The sequence below is a fragment of the Apodemus sylvaticus genome, chromosome 1 (assembly GCF_947179515.1).
Source record: "Apodemus sylvaticus chromosome 1, mApoSyl1.1, whole genome shotgun sequence".
In the NCBI taxonomy this organism is placed as follows: Eukaryota; Metazoa; Chordata; class Mammalia; order Rodentia; family Muridae; genus Apodemus; species Apodemus sylvaticus.
The window spans coordinates 205,444,554-205,462,750 of NC_067472.1; the positions used below are offsets into that span (position 1 = coordinate 205,444,554).

An 18,197-nucleotide genomic window follows, 5' to 3' on the forward strand; every position below is an offset into this window, starting at 1 on the left:
CCTAGAAAACTGGAATACCCAAAACATAATCCACACATCAAATGAGGTACAAGAAGAACGGAGGAGTGGCCCCTTGTTCTGGAAAGGCTCAGTGTAGCAGTATAGAGCAAAACCAGAACAGAGAAGTGGGAAGGGGTGGGTGGGAGAACAGGGGGAGGGAAGGGGGCTTATGGGACTTTCGGGGAGTAAGGGGGGCAGAAAAGGGGAAATCATTTGAAATGTAAATAAAAAATATATCGAATTAAAAAAAAAAGGAAAAGAAATGCTCAACATCATTAGCCATTAGGGAAATGCAGATAAAAACAACCCTGAGATTTTACCTCACACCAGTCAGAATGGCTAAGGTTAAAAACTCAGGAGACAGCAGGTGTTGGCAAGGATGTGGAGAAAGAGGAACACTCCTTCACTGCTGGTGGGATTGTAAGATGGTATAACCACACTGGAAATCAGTCTGGCAGTTCCTAAGAAAACTGGGTATGATACTTCCGGAGGACCCTGCTATATCTCTCCTGGGCATATATATACCCAGAGGATTCCCCAGCATGTAATAAGGACACATGCTCCACTATATTCATAGCAGCCTTATTTATAATAGCAAGAAGCTGGAAAGAACCCAGATATTTCTCAATGGAGGAATGGATACAGAAAATGTGGTATATATATACAATGGAATATATATATATATATACTATTCACCAATTAAAAACAATGAATTCATGAACTTTTTAGGCAAATGGATGGAACTGGAAAATATCATCCTAAGCGAGGTAACACAATCACAAAAGAAGACACATGGAATGCAATCATTGATAAGTGGATATTAATTAGCCCTGAAGCTCTGAATACTGGAGATACAATTATCACATCAAATGATTCCCATGAAGAAGGAAGATGAGGGCCCTAATCCTGGAAAGGCTTGATCCAGCATTGTAGGGGAGTACCAGGACAGAAAAAAAAAGGGAGGGGGAAAGACAGGAGAATGGATGGAGAGAAGAGGACTTATGGAACATATGAGGGAGATTGGGAAAGGGGAAGGCTTTTAGAATGTAAACAAAGAATGTAGAAAATAAATAAATAAAATTTAAAAATTAAAAAAAAAGAGAGAGAATCAACAAAATAGCTAAACCCTTAGCCAAACTAACAATAGGGCCCACAGGCAGTTTGCAAATTAGCAAAAACAGAAATGAAAAGAGACATTAACAACAGAAATATAGGAAATTCAAAAGAATCATTGAACCTTACTACAAGAGCCTACACTCAACAAAACTGGAAAATCTAGGTGAAATGTATGGTTTTCTAGACAGTTACCACATACCAAAGTTAAATTAAGAGCAGTTTAACTAAGCCGGGCGGTGGTGGCTCATGCCTGTAATCCCAGCACTCTGGGAGGCAGAGGCAAGCAGATTTCTGAGTTCGAGGCCAGCCTGGTCTACAGAGTGAGTTCCAGGACAGCCAGGGCTACACAGAGAAACCCTGTCTCGACAAAACCAAATCCAAAAGAAAAAAGAGAGAGAGAGAAGTTTAACTATCTAAACAGGCCCATATCCCATAAGGAAATAGGAGAAGTCACTAAAAAACCTCCCAACCAAAAAACAGCCTAGGACCAGACGTATTTAGTGCAGAATACTACCAGAACTTCAAAGAAGACCTGATACCAGTATTCCTCACACTATTCCATAAAATATAAACAGAAGGAACGCTAATTAATTTATTCTATGAAGCCGCAATTACTCTGATACCTAAACTTCGAAAGGATCCAACCAAAAAGTGAACTTCAAATGAATCTTGCTTATAAATATCAATGTAAAGACTCAATAGAATTCTTGTAAACACATCAAGAATCCAACAACACATCAAGGCTATCATTCACCATGCTCAAGTAGGCTTCATCCTAGGGATGCAAGGTTGGTTCAATATACAAAATCCATTAACATATTCTCCTGTATAAACAGACTCAAAGAAAAAAATCACATGATCATCTCCTTAGATGCAGAAAAAGCATTTGACACAATACAACGCTCCTTCATATTAAAAGTATTTAAGAGATCATGGGCCAGGCTGTGGTTGTCCGTTCCTGTAATCCCAGCACTCTGGGAGGCAAAGGCAGGTGGATTTCTGAGTTCAAGGGCAACCTGGTCTACAGAGTGAGTTCCAGGACCGCCAGGGCTATACAGAGAAACCCTGTCTCAAAAAAACCAAATCAAAAAACAAACAAACAAACAACAACAAAAAAGGTCCACACCTAAACATAATAAAGCATAATAAAGATAATTTACTGTAAAATAACAGCCAATATCAAGTAAAATGGAGAAATGCTTGAAGCAATCCCACTAAAATTGGGGACAAGGCAATGAGGCCCACTCTCCCCATATCTATTTAATATAGTACTCAAAGTGCTAGCTGGAACAATAAGACAAAAAAAGAGAGATTGAAGGGATACAAATTGGCAAAGAAAAAATTAAAGGTATTATTATTTGCAAATGATATGATAGTATACATAAGCGACCACAAAAATTCTACCAGAGAACTTCTCCAGCTGATTAACAACTTCAGCAAAGTGGCCAGATATAAAATTAACTCAAATAAATCAATAGCCTTACTTTATACAAGTGATAGACAGGCTGAGAAAAAATTAGGGAAACAACTCCCTATACAATAACAATAATATAAAGTATCTTAGAATAACTCTATCCAAACTAATGAAAGATATGTATGACAATAACTTCAAATCTCTGAATAAAGAAATTGAAGATCTCAGAAAATGGAGTGATCTCCCATCCTCCTGGATTGGCAGATTTAACACAGTAAAAAATAGCCATCCTACCAAAGTCCTACTCAAATTGATGCAATCCTCAACAAAATCCAAACTCATTTCAAAAAGACACTGAAAAAGTAATTCCAAAATTCATCTGTAAAGGAAGGCAAAAAAAAATAAGAATAGCAAAAAGTATTCTTAACAATAAAAGAGTGGCTGGGGGAATCACCAATCCCTGACCTCAAGCTCTACATCTGAGGAATTTTGATAAAAACTGCGTGGTACTGGTACAGAGACAGACACATTGATCAGTGGAATAGAATTGAAGACCCAGAAAAAAAACACGCACACTTATGCACACTTGAACTTTGACAAAGAAGACAAAAATATACAATGGAAAAAAGAAAACATCTTCAATAAATGGTGCTCGTCTAACTGGCTGTCTGTATGTAGGAAAATGAAAATAGACCCATATATGTCACCTTGCACAAAGCTCAAAGTTCAAGTGAATCAAGAACCTCCAAATGAAACCAGATATGCTGAATCTAATAGAAGGGAAAGTGAAAAAGAGCCTTGAACTCATTGGCACAAGGGGAAACTTCCTAAACAGAACTCCAATGGCTCATGCTCTAAGATCAAGAAGGAATTGATAAATGGACCCCCATGAAACTGGAAAGGTTCTGTAAGGCACAGGACATAGTCAAGAAGACAAATTGGCAACCTACAGATCCTGGGAAAAAAATCTTCACTAACCCCACATCCCATAAAGGGCAATATCCAAAATATATAAAGAACTCAAGAAGTTAACCATCAAAAAACCAAACAACTCGATCAAAAAATGGAGTCTTCACAACAGAGGAATCTCAAATGGCTGAGAAGCACCAAAAGAAATGTTCCAAGTCCTTAATGATCAGAGAAAGGCAAATCAAAAGGACTCTGAGATTCCACCTTACACCAGTCAGAATGGCTAGGATCAAAACAACAGGTGATGATGTTTGTTGTTGAAGATGTGGAGAAAAAGAAACACTCCTCTATTGCTGGTGAGATTGCAAACTGGTAAAACCACTCTGGAAATCAAACTAGAAGATCATCAGAAAATTGGAAATAGATCTACCTGAAGACCCAGTAATACCACTCTGGGGAATATACCCAAAAGGTGCCCCACCTTGCCACAGGGGTACATGTCCTACTATGTTCATAGTGGCCTTGTTTGTGATAGCTGGAAACAACCCAGATATCCCACAACAGAAGGATGGACACAGAAAATATAGTTTATTTACACAATGGACTACTACTCAGGTATTAAAAATAAGGACATCCTGAGTTTTGCAGACAAATAGATGGAACTAGAATATTTATCATCCTGGACTGGAGAGATGGCTCAGAGATTAAGAGCACTAACTTCCAGGGCTCCTGAGTTCAATTCCTAGCAATCACAGGGCATCTCACAACCATCTATAGTGGGATCTGGTGCCCTCTTCTGGTGTGGCTGAAATCAGCAACAGTGTGCTCATATAAAATAAGTAAATAATATTTTTTAAAAAAGAGGTTATAAAAAAATAAAATTAAAAAAAAAAAACCCTGGGCATATACCCAGAGGATTCCCCACCATGTAATAAGGATACATGCTCTACTATGTTCATAGCAGCCCTATTTATAATTGCCAGATGCTGGAAAGAACCCAGGTATCCCTCAACAGAAGAGTGGATGCAAAAAATGTGGTATATCTACACAATGGAGTACTATTCAGCCATTAGAAACAATGAATTCATGAAATTCTTAAGCAAATGCATGGAGCTAGAGAACATCATACTAAGTGAGGTAACCCAGACTCAAAAGGTTACTCATGGAATCATGGTATGCACTCACTAATAAGTGGATATTAACCTAGAAAACTGGAATACCCAAAACATAATCCACACATCAAATGAGGTACAAGAAGAAAGGAGGAGTGACCCCTTTTTCTGGAAAGACTCAGTGAAGAAGTATAGGGCAAAACCAGAATGGGGAAGTGGGAAGGGGTGGCTGGGAGGAGAGGGGGAGAGAAGGGGGCTTACAGGACTTTCGGGGAGTGGGGGGCTAGAAAAAGGGAAATCATTTGAAATTTATAAAATTATATCGAATAAAGAGAGAGAGAGAGAGAGAGAGAGAGAGAGAGAGAGAGAGAGAGAGATTAAAAAAAAATAGAGCCAAGCAGTGGTACTACACACCTTTAATCCCAGCACTTGGGAGGCAGAGGCAGGCAGATTTCTGAGTTCGAGGCCAGCCTGGTCTCCAGAGTGAGTTCCAGGACAGCCAGGGCTACACAGAGAAACCCTGTCTCAGGAAAAAAAAAAGATTAGGGCTGGAGAGATGGAGGACAGCTCAGTAGTTAAGAGCACTGAGTGCTCTTCTGAAGGTCCTGAGTTCAAATCCCAACAACCACATGGTGGCTCACAATCATCCATAACATGATCTGACGCCCTCTTCTGGTGTGTCCGAAGATAAGCTACAGTGTACTTACATATAATTGATACATAAATCTTTAAAATTGTTAAATAAAAAGAAAGAATATAAATAAACATACAAATAAACAATTGTCCAAAAACAGGAGGTCAATTGCACCCTCTGGGTCCTTAATCTGAAGATGCTGGGTGAAAAACCTGGGCCTTGATTTTCTCTCTTACCTCTCTCACTCTCACCTCTCTCCTCTCTGGGCTCTCTTCCCCTCCCCCCTCTCTCCACTTGGTCATGGCCAGCCTCCACTTCTTTACTCTCTTCCTCTCTCTGCCTTTCTCTGCCTCTACTACCCCATTAACTCCCATCCTCTGCCCTGAAAAAGCTCTATTCTATACCAAAAAAACCCTGGGCCTTGGTTTCTACACACCATCTATGACAGAACTCTAAGGAACCTGGACACAAAAGCATAAAGGCTGGAAAACCTGGACATGAAACCCACAGATGAAGGAAGCACCTCTTTGGAGTCGCTAAGATTCACTGACACTGTGTGATACCAGCATGCCTCCTTCATGCACCAGAATTCTGCATTGAGCCTAAGGGAGATGCAGATCCAGCCTTGGATATACCTTTACCACATTCTCCAACCTAGAACTGGGGCAAGAAACCCAAAGCAGTAGATGGGCACCAAAATGCCCTTGTCAGAAAGTGTACAAGTGTCTCATGGGGGAGGGGCTGAATAGAAGGGTGGGAAACACAAAATGGAGCATATCTTGATCTATTTCTCTTTCATGCCAAGCCTTTGAGCCAGTGTCTTGCACTGTTCCTGGCTCACGTACTTGCTGTTATCAAAATGTTTTCCCAGTACTAGCATTTGTTCTTTGGGAAGCACATTTCATTTCTTCTTCTGTGTTCCTGGATCATTGGATCTTGTGACCCTAAAGGGATTTGAAAAGCCATGAGACATTGTTGACTTGGTAGACCCGAGGCACCTGGAGAATTCTGGAGGTCTGCAGGAAATTCACTGGAAAATTGGAGAATTTGTTACTGGAAAGGACAGAGCATCCTCACATCATTTGTAGGACTGGATGATGAATGGAAGTTTTAGAGAACTAGAGATCTTTATATTTCCTAGAAATGTGATCCCTTTGGGAGACCTGGTTAAACAGAAGAACCTGGGATGAGGGTGGGGAGGGATTGATGCAAGGAGGGAGGGAGAGAGAAACAGAGACAGTCAGATCTGAAAACTCTAGAGGTTTCTAGAAAACTTTCAGGCATCCCCATCAAAGGCCTCTTCCTTGGCTAGTACACAAAAAATATGGTAGCTGGGCCAGCAATGTGGTGTCTCACCAGCCCTCTGCTCTGCCTTCTATGAGCCTCACGTGCCTATGGTTCCCAGGGCTGATATCAAGGGGGAAACACTCCAATTGCTCCTGCCTTTTCTCAGGACCATCTATGAAACTCTCTGGGGATTTGATGGACATTGGTCTCCAAACACACACACCAGCTGCAGAAGAATACCAAAAGCTCTACATCCATTAGCTCCCTCTTTCCCTGTAAGGGTAACCACCCCCAGCAGACCCATATAGAAAAGATGCACAGGACATCCACTCACATGGCAAGCAGTAGTCGTTGGCCTTGCTGGGTTTACTCTCTGTGTTTCACCAGTTCTCCAGGAACCAGGCTTTAAATATCTTTTCCAGGCAGGAAACTCGAAGCTACCCCCACTCTTTGGCTCCTCCCTCACTGCAGAACCACCAATTACTAAGATAAGCACTCCCTTTAGTGCCACTCCAGACAGTCCTTGTCTTGTTGATTGATTCCCAATTGTTTAGGTTTCTTTCATTGATTTTTGAATCAGGGTCTATCATTGCAGGATGCTCTTTTCTTCACAATCCTATAAGTGATCTTGTTCTACTCAGGAAAACAATTTCTGGCTGTTCAGTGGGGAAATTCCTGTAAAGTACATCATCTCAGGGTATCTACCTTTATTCAAAGGTCTCAGGAGGCAGAGGCAGGTGCATCATTTTAAGGTCCTCATCTACAGAACACTTTACAGCACAGATGGAGCTACGCAAAAAAAACCATCATCAGATTACAAATATACATTTATATATGTGAATATGTATAGAATCATATTGCTTCCCAACCCAACCTCTTACCCACATCCGTAATATTCATATTCAAGATCTTTCACTTTCATGAAAAATTTTAAAAGTAAGCTTAAAATTATACAAATACTACACACCCCACCAAATGATGAAGTCCATTCAAACCAACAACAACCCGGCTAACCTTATGGCATACCCAAGTTTTTGATTGCTTCACCTTGTGTATGATAATCTCTAAGTGAACCCAATAAAACTCATACTTCAAGCCAGGCAGTGGTGCTGGGTGCCTTTAATCCCAGCACTTGGGAAGCAGAGACAGGTGGATTTCTGAGTTCAAGGCCAGCCTGGTCTACAGAGGGAGTTCCAGGACAGCCAGTACTATGGAGAAAAACCCTGTCTCGGAAAAAAATTAAAATCCTCATACTTCAGCTATGCACCTTTTGTACATGATCTCTAGAAGACTTTTAAGGGAACTAGTGTTGGATTTTTGTCAAAGGTTTTTCAGCATCTAATTGGACAGTCATGTGATTTTTTTCTTTCGGTTTGTTGATCTGGTGGATTGCATTGGTGGATTTTGATATTTAGAAGCAGCTCCCTGCATTTGGTGGATGAAGATTACTTGTACACAGTGTGTAAGTTCTTTGATGTGTTCTTTTATTGGGTGACTTTGTATTTTGCTGAGTATTTTTGCATCAAGGGAAATTGATCTGAAATTTCTTTCTTAAATTGTTCTGTGGTTTAGGTATCAGGGTGACTGTTACCTCATAGAGTCACTTTGGTAATGTTCCTTTTGTGTTTTGTGCAATACTTTGAAGAGGTTTGATATTATCTCTTCTTTGAAAATCTGACAGAATTCTGTGCTAAAACTACCTTGGCCCTTACATTTTATTCAGTTAAAAGACTGTAAATGACTACTTTTGTTTCCTTGGATAGTTTACATTGTCTTAACTTGGCAAATGGAATGTATCTAGTAAATCATCCATTTCATTTAGATTTTTCACTTATTTGTAGTGCAGACTTGTAGTGAGACCTAATGATTCTTTGAATTTCCCCAGTATCCATTGCTATCTCACCCATTTAATTTCTGATTGTGTTCATGTGGATCCTGTCTCTGCCTTTTAGTAGTTGGCTCAGGGGTTGTCTATATTGCTGATTTTCTCCCAAGCCAGCTCTTGGATTTGATGATTCCTTGTATTGATCTCTTTGTTTCCAATTGACAATTATGCCCTGAGTTTGATTATTTTCTGCTGTTTACTCCTTTGGGCATGTTTGCTTCTCACCCCACCCCCAGGATCTTTAAATGTACACATTATTTGTTAGTATTAGAACTCTCGAGGAAAGGAAAAGAGGAGGAAGGAAAAAAAGAACTCTCTAAATTCATTTTTTTAAGATTTATTATGATACATAAGTACACTGTAGCTGTCTTCAGACAGTCCAGAAGAGGGCAACAGATCCCATTAAAGATGGTTGTGAGCCCCTCATACAGACAAAAGAGGTGGCATGGCAGATGTGGGATGGGGGGTTGTTGGAGGGGTAACTGGGAAGTGGGAAATCATTTGTGATGTAAATGAATTGGAAAGTAAGGGAAAATTGGCATTTCCTTCATGAGACTCCAGCCCAGAAGAAATTGTGGCTTCACTAGTCAGTCATTTTCTCAGGAAATGGATATATACTCACTCGGCTTCCAGGGTTCTTGACAATTACTTTCCTCTTACTATGCACCCATTCTTACAGGACGGCAGCCTGTTCAGTCTTCAACTACCTTGTTAGCTCCCTTATTCAACCATTCTTCTTCCTGGGCCTTTCACAATTTCTAAATGACCCCTCAAATACTCTGTATGTGTTGTGGTATCTACCTAGATTCCCAAAAGGCATGGAGAGCTCAAGGCTTCAGCAGTTCGGTGCCTGGGTTTCTGCTCCTAGTTTATCCCTAAGCTAAATAGTTTTAAGGGGAAAAAAACGCTGGACAGGCGGTGGTGGCACACACCTTTAATCCCAGCACTTGGGAGGCAGAGGAAGGCAGATTTCTGAGTTGGAGGCCAGTCTGGTCTACAGAGTGAGTTCCAAGACAGCCAAGGCTACACAAAGAAACCCTGTCTCAAAAAAACAAAAAAGAAAAAAAAAAAAAAAACCTCAGTCATTCAAAGATGATGACAAGTTCTTGGTCTGTACCATAACCCCAGTTTCTGACTTTTTTTTCCTGGCTGATCCCAAACTCACTGGATGACTGAGGTTGACTAAATTTCTCATTCTACTGCCCAACAAATGTTGTGATTAGAGGCCAACATCCCTTGAGTGAGCTTTTACTGTACCCTTTAGTATTTCATGGTGGCATTTTGCTCTAAATGCATATTTAATTGGTTTCTTTTTATAAACCTTGTTTCCTCAGAGAACGTATTATCCTGCTTCCATGTATTGAAACCATACCTCTGTCTCTTGCTCTGTCTGTCTGTCTGCGTCTAAATCTGTCTTTCTGTCTCTGCTGGTCTCTATCTCCTTCTCTGTCTCTAGATCTGTTTCTCTTTTTGTGTCTCTGTCTTTCTCTGTGTCTTTCTCTCTGTGTCTCTGTCTCTCTCTATCTCTCATTGTGTGTGTGTGTGTGTGTGTGTGTGTGTGTGTTGTGTGAGTCTCTGTGTCTCTCTATACTTAATATTTTTAGGAAGAGTTTCTCTGAGTAGCTCTGGCTGTGCTCCAATATCCTCTATAGACCAAGCTTGACTCAAACTCAGAAGCAGAACTCCTTCTGCCTCCCTAGTGCTGCAAATAAAGGCCTATGCCACCACTGCCCAGGCTTTATCAACCTTCTTTGGCCTCTGCAAAGACACTGGTCCAGCAACTGCTCTTGGTATAAGCCAAAGACAAGAAAGCGTCATACTAAGCTAGACTTGACCAATGCATTTTCTAGTGAAAAGTTTCTTATCAATACTTTTGTTTCAGGTAGGGCCTGGTGTACCTTAAACTGTCCTTGAAATTGCTGTACAGTTAACAATGACCATGAGACCTCATTGCTTAGGAGCAGCAGTGGATCTTGATGAAGATGTGAGCCCATTTCCAAACACACATGTAAGACCTCCACTCTATAGTTTCACTCCAAGAGATACTATACACTTTGAGTCTCCAACTACAAGACAGTTGCATACATGCACTGCAGGCATTCACATGTAAAAATATTTAGGGAGAAAGACTGGAAAAAACATTATTTTTATTTTTCAACACGTTTTTTTTCTTTCATTTAAAGAACATATAATTCAACAATATGGAGAGAATAGTTTCCTTTGTTTTTTTTTAAACAATCCCATTATATAAACTAGTGACATGAAACTACTACAGATAGGACTGCTTAATTTCCCCAAATATACTAACACACCTCTCAAATATACTAACACACCTCTTCCTTTCTATAAAGGCCTGAATGAATCAAGGGGAGAGAGGTGTTTTATGGAATGGTGTGGTGGTATCTACAATTGTACCGATCCTCCAACTCCTCAAAGTCTTCAAGAATCCACTGCCAGAGCCCCTCAGCAGATGGACCTGAATCTTGAGCATCCTCTGTACCTTGAGTGGATGCTACCATGGCTACTGAAGCTCCAGATCCTGCTATGCCAGTCTGGACTTCAACTGCTACTGATTGACTAGAGTCACCAGCCCTAACAGGGGCATGGTCATCAAGCAGGTATTCCTGCTGACTACACCTGGCACCATCACAGGCTTGATCACGATGGTTGAAGTTGAGCTTGACCATCCCTGGCTGCAGTTGAGGTTGGAAATGGAATCCTCACCAAATGTGCCTGAACCCATGGATTCTTCATTGGCAGAAGCAATTACAGGTAAGGAACCAGGAAGATGGGTTGGCTCAGAAACAGCTTCAGAGCTTCCATTTCTTTCTGGAGGTGCTGCTGGGATATTCTTGAGATTCTTCCACTTGGACTTAGCCCGGGTGTTCTTGAACCAGATCTGAAAAACAAAGGAGACATCAAAGGAATACCTGTGTGCCCCCAACTTGTCACTAGGTGAAGCTTCTGGATTGAAAGGAATTTCTGCAGCAATACTGCATGAGTCCACAACAGAGAAGTCTGAAGGTCTAGATCCCTAAGGGATTGTAGTAAGATAGAATGAATATGACCTGACACCAAAAGCCTAGAGAAGATTCAGTTAGTGTGTCCTGTATTGTACTATGAGCTCTGAGGTCTAGGTCTCTGAGACCCTACAGGATAATAATATTCATCCATATTCCTACCTGGGTTGAAGCAGAATGTGAGGTCCAGCTCTTGATGCATGTATATTCAACTTCCACAACTGTCCCTAACATTAAAGAGCACAGAGCTCAGGAGTCTGATAGGGGGAGGGGGGACTGGATATTTTGGCTGTCAGAGACAGCGAAGAGAGGCATACCTGGATCTCATGTGCTGTCAAACCAATCAACAATGCCAGTCCCCCCCTCCCCTGCTCCTCCTGTTTTGCGTATGTGCACTTAGCCAAATATGTTTACAGCAGGTTCTTTTGCTCCCTGGTGTATACAGTGAGTATTTTCTGATGGTTCCTTGGAGCCCAGAGTCTCTTTTGTCGGTAACCATAATTAGGTGACAGTACCATAGGTCCCACAGGAACCTGGAAATTAGATCTCACTGAGGATCTTGAAGGTATCTGATGATGTGGATGCACTAAGAGGCTTCTCAGAATTGGTAAACCTGGACCCATTACAGGACCTCGTTGCATTTGGATACTTGATCTTCTTGATGGACCTTGGGACTCTTGCTGATGGAGGTCTCTTTCAAGGGCACTTAGAGGCAGAGACAGGTGGATTTCTGAGTTCGAGGCCAATCTGGCCTACAGAGTGAATTCCAGGACAGCCAGTGGCACTGAGAAAAATACTGTTTCAAAACAACAAACAAAAAAATTAAAAACCCCATACTTCAGCTATGCATCTTTTGTCATTGATCTCTAGAAGACTTTTAAAGGAACGAATATTGGATTTTTCCTGTCAAAATCTATTTCAGTATCTACTAGAACAATCATGTGATTTGTTTTTCTTTCAGTTTGTTGATGTGGTGGTTTGCCTTGGTGGATTTTGATATTTAGAAGCAGCTCCCTGTATCTGGTGGATGAAGACTACTTGATCATAGTGTATGATTTCTTTGATGTGTTCTTTGATTGGGGGACTTAGTATATTGCGGTGTATTTTTGCATCAATGTTCATAAGGGAAATTGATCTGAAACTTTCTTCATTAAATTGTTCTGTAGTGTAGGTATCAGGGTGACTGTCAACTCATAGAGAATTGGAAAACCTGGGCCCATTACAGGACCTGGCTGCATTTGGATAATTGATCTTCTTGATGGACCTTGGGAATCTTGTCGACAGAGGTCTCTTTCAGGGACTGAATGACTTGATTGCATTGGACAAGTTGGAGTCTCTAGGGGACTCACTTGGAAAGGCAGATTCCTTGCAAGCTCTTGAGGCATTTGGGAACTGGTTTGTGTGGGTGCATTTGAAGACATTTGGAATCTTAAATGCAAGGACAGACCTTGGGACTTAGATGGGTTCTGATCTTATTGGAGTATGTTCTTAGAGGAGAACATGGAAAAAGGTAAAAATATCAGAAAAGTTCCAGAGACCACCCATCATGCCTACCCATCACAAGCTTTGGACTTATTATAGAGCAGGGATTATTCAGGGGCCACACTCTTTCTGACCACCTGCCAGTGCCTCCCATGCTTCTTAAGTATTCTCAACATTGCAATAAGCTTGCAAATAGCTCATGTGGTAATATGAGTCTGTCAGCCTAGGGAGGCTAGCAATTGAATGTCCTCCCCCAAAGTTTAAAAGTCCTAGAACCCTGGAGGGATTGAAGTGGGAGTAGGTGGGTGAGTGGGTGAGGGGAGCATAAGGTGGAGAGCACTTTTTCAGAGTCAAAGGTGAGGAGGGGTGAAGAACTCTTTGATGGAGGACCTGGATGTGGGCTGAAATCAAGCAATTAGAAAGTGGAAGGGCTGGAGAGATGACTGAGTGTTTAAGACCTCTTCCAAAGGTCCTGAGTTCAATCCAAGGAACCACATGGTGGCTCATGACCATCTGTAAAGGAATCTGATTCCCTCTTCTGGTGTCCGAAGACAGCTACAGTGTACTCATATACATAAAATAAATAAATCTTTTCTAAAAAAAGAAAAGGAAGAAAGAGGAAAAATTAAAAAAAAAAATCAACAAAACCAAGAGCTCAACCAGGTTGGCAAACCCTTAGCCAACCTAACTAAAAGACTCTCAGAGACATAGTATTTCTTTCAGTCTACTTTGTAATTTTTCTTTTTTTTCTTTTCAGAAAATATTGAGGTTGATCTCACACAATCATAGATAAATTCTCACCTAGATAAAGTCTTACAAGAACCTATTTAGTTAAATTTGCTTTCAATTTTGCGGTAAATTTAATCCTCAGTAGATGTGAAGAAAGCTTCACAGGACCCTTGGGATTCTCAGGAACTGAACCACCATCCAAAGAGCATGCATAAATTGGACCTAGCCTTCCTTGAACTTATGTAGCAGATGTTCAGGCTGATCTTCACAGGTTCTGGAGCAACTGGAGCAGGAGCTATCTCAAAAACTGTTGCATGTATATGGGCTATCTACTTCTAGCTGCACTGCCTTGTATTGTGTCAGTGGAAGAACAAATGCTTAGCCTTACAGAGACTTGAAGTGCCTGATTGGGTGAGACTTCTCACCCACTCGGAAAAGAAGGGGCTGGGGGATGGGAGATGGCTGTGGGGATTGTGCATGTGGGGTAAGGGGGTGCAAATAAATAATTTAACATTTTAAAGAGTCACAGTCGGACAGTGGTGGTACACACCTTTAATCCCAGCACTTGGGAGACAGAGGGAGGAGGTTTTCTGAGTTCAAGACCAGCCTGTACTACACTGTGAGGTCCATGACAGCCAGGGCCACACCGAGAAACCTTCTCTCAGAAAAACAACAACAAAAAAATCACAGATCCTCTTCCATTCTTCTTGACTCTCTGACCCCAACCAAAAATTGAAGAGCCATAGAAGAGAAAACATCAAGTGACCTCATCCCACTCTAATCTACACTAGAGCACTCATGGTCAAATTAGACAAATCATGAGGCTCTTACATCTACCAAAGACTGACCCTGGTATTGAAACTCTAATCCAAGGACTTGGCCTCAAGTGAATCTTCACCTTGGCCTTCCGATAGGCTCCTCTCTCATCCCCTCAGGTCCAGCAGACATTCCCACCCTGCGGCCACATTCAGTCTGGAGCCATACCTTTGGAAATGTGGTCAGGTACAAGACCATAAGCAATAGAAGCCAGTATATGTGGGCATTATCAGAACCCAGTTCTTCCACAACAACAAACCCTGAAATACCTTCAAAATCAGGAAGCTGACCTAAAATCCTATTTCATATTGATAATAAAGTGCTTTAAGGAGGATATAAATGACTCACTGAAAGAAATACAGGAAAACACAGGTCAACAGGTAGAAGCACTTAAAGAGGAAACAAATAAATCGCTTTTTTTTTTTGAAACGGTGTCTTACATTGAAAGCCCAGGCTGGCCTTGAACCCTCAGATATTCTATTGCAGTCTCCTGAGTGCTAGGATTGCAAGGACATGCCATCATGCCTGGCTTTAAGCATTGTATCTCCTGTTTTCTATGAGTGCCTTTTTCTTTTATATATATATATTTTTTATTTTCTATATTCTTTGTTTACATTCCAAAAGATTTCCCCTTTCCCAGATTCCTCCTCCCCATATGTCCCATAAACCTTCTCTCCACACATTCTACCTGCTTGTCACTGTACCAATACAAGATGATTTTTAGCATTGTTGCACTGTAGTACTGATTGAGGTCAGGGATAGTGCTTCCCCCAGTTCTTTTATTGTCGATAATAGTTTTGCTATTCTGGGTTTTATGCTATTCCAGATGAATTTGAGAATTGCTCTATCAAACTTTATGAATAATTCAGTTGGAATTTTGATGGGCATTGCATTGAATCTGTAGATTGCTCTTGCATTGTGTCCATTTTTACTATATCAATCTTGCCTATCCAGGAGCATGGGAGATCTTTCCATCTTCTGAGGTCTCCTTTGATTTCTTTCTTCCGAAACATGAAGTTCTTGTCATACAGATCTTTCACATGTTTGATTAGAGTCACAACAAGGTATGAAATATTATTTGTGACTACTGTGAAAGGTGTCATTTCACTAATTTCTTTCTCAGCCTGTTTATCCTTGGAGCATAAGATTTGTTTGAGTTAATTTTATATCCAGCCACTTTGCTGAAGTTGTTTATCAGCTGTAGGAGATCTCTGGTGGAGTTTTGGGGGTCACTTAATTATACTATCATATCATCTGCAAATAGTGGTAGTTTGATTTTTTCCTGTCCAATTTGTATCCCTCTTACCGAATTGTGTTTTCTAATTGCTTTACTTAGAACTTCAAGTAATATACTGAATAAATATGGAGAGAGAGGGCAGGCTTGTCTAGTACTTGATATTAGTGCGATTGCTTCAATTTTCTCACCATTTAGTTTGATGTTGGCTACTGGTTTGCTTTTACTGTTTAGGTATGGGCCTGAAATTTCTGATCTTTATAACTGTGTGTTTTGAGCTTTACTAAAGTTTCTTTTATGAATGTGGGTGCCCTTGCAATTAGAGCATAGATGCTCAGAATGAGAGTTCTTCTTGGTAGATTATTCCTTTGATGTATATGAAGTGTCCTGTGTCTTTTTAAATAACTTTTGGATGAAAGTCAATTTTATCTGATATTAGAATTGCTGCCACGCCTTTTGTCCTGGAAACATTTGCTTGGAAATTTGTTTTCCAGCCTTTTTCTCTGAGGTAGTGTTTGTTTTTGATAACGATATGCGTTTCATGTATGCAGCAAAGTGCTGTGTCCTGTTTGCATAGCCAGACTTTTAGTCTATGTCTTTTTATTGGTAAATTGTGTCCATTGAGGTTAAGAGATATTAAGGTATAGTGATTGTTGCTCCCTGTTATTTTTGATGTAATTTTTATGTTTGAGTGGTTATCTTCTTTTGGATTTATTAAAAGAAGATTACTATCTTGCTTTTTCTTTTTTTTTTTTTATCTTTTTTTATTGAGTATCTTCTTCACTTACATTGCCAATGGTAAAACCTTTCCCAATTTCCCCCCTCCCAAAAGTCCCCCTCCCCAATAATTCCCCACCCCTCCTCCCAGCTCCTGCCTCCTTGTATATGCCCCTTTACCCAACACACTCCCACCTACCCCCCCAACTCCCTCCCCTGTACATTTTCCTTTGTTGAGCCTCTATTGGGTCTTTACCTGACCAAAGACCACTCCTCCCACTGATGCCCAACAAGGCATTGCTCTGCCACATTTTTGGCTGGAACTATGTACACACCTTCGTGGATGGTCAGTCCCTGGGAGTCTTGGGGTGCCTGGGTGTCCGAAGTCATTGTTCTTCCCATGGGGCTATATACTCTTTCAGCTCCTCCGGGCAACCCTCCAGATCCTCTGATGGGGACACCAAGATTATTCCAATAGTTGGGTGCTAGTTTCTGCCTCTGTATTTGTAAGGCTTAGGTGGGGCCCTATGGAGAGAGCCATGGCATGCTTCTTTTGGTACAAACTTCTCTTCATAGTGTCAGTGTTTGGTGACTGTCTATAGGATGAATCCCCTCCTGGGCACTTGCTGGGTGGCCTTTACTTCAGACTCTGCTCCACATATTGCCTGCCATGTTGCTCCTGTGACGATTTTGTTCCCTTTCTCAGAGGAACCATAGCACCCTCACTTAAGTCCTCCTTCTTCTTGAGCTTCCTGTGCTGGGTGAATTATAAATTGTTTATTTTAAGCTTTTGGACTAGCATCTGCTTATTTGTGAATGAATATCATGTACGTTCTTTTGTGACTGGGTTACCTCGTTCAAGATGACACTTTCTAGTTCCATACATTTGCCTAAGAATTTCATGAATTCATTGTTTTTGATAGCTGAATACTAATCCATTGTGTATATATACCACAATTCCTGTATCCATTTCTCTGTTGAGGGACATCTGGGTTCTTTCCAGCTTCTGGCTATTATAAATAAGACAGCTATGAACATAGTGGAGCATGTGTCCTTATTACATAAAGAGCACATTCTGAGTGGTATAGCTGGGTCCACAAGTAGTACTATGTCTAATTTTCTAAGGAATTGCCAGACTGATTTCCAGAGTGGTTTTACCAGCTTGCAATTCCACCAACAATGGAGAAGTGTTCCTCTTTCCCTGCATCCTCTCCAGCTACTGCTGTCCCCTGAGTTTGTCATCTTAGCCATTCTGACTGGTGTAAGGTGGAATCTCAGTGTTGTTTTGATATGCATTTCCCTGATAACTAAGGATACTGAATATTTCTTTAGGTGCTTTAGAGCCATTGGAGTTTCCTCAGTTGAGTATTCCCCGTTAAGTTCTGTAACCTAAATAGGGTTGTTTGATTATCTGGAGACTAACTTCTTGCGTTTTTGTATATGTTATGGTTAATAAAGATCTTTTCCCAATGTGTTGGTTGAAGTTTTGTCCTATTGACTTTATTCTTTGCCTTACAGAAGCTTTGCCGTTTTATGAGCTCCCATTTGTCGATTCTTGTTCTTAGAGTATAAGCTATTGGTTTTCTGTTCAGAAACTGTTCCCCTGTGCCCGTGTGTTCAAGTTTTGTCCCCACTTTCTGCTCTATAAGCTTCAGTGTGTCTGATTTTATGTATTGATCTTTGACCCACTTGGACTTGAACGTTGTACAAGGAGATAAGAATGGGTCAATTTGCATTTTTCTGCATGCAAACCTCCAGTGGATCTAGCCCATTTGTTTAAAATGCTGGCTTTTTTCCACTGGATGATTTTAGCTCCTTTGTCAAATATCAAGTGAATGTACA

The 18,197-nt window shown here is 40.8% G+C and overlaps 1 pseudogene; it reads right to left on the reverse strand.

Moving 5' to 3' along the window:
- Positions 1 to 10,738: 10,738 nt before the first annotated feature.
- On the reverse strand, positions 10,739 to 12,762 carry LOC127672811 (uncharacterized; annotated as a pseudogene).
- Between the last annotated feature and the right edge of the window lie 5,435 nt (positions 12,763 to 18,197).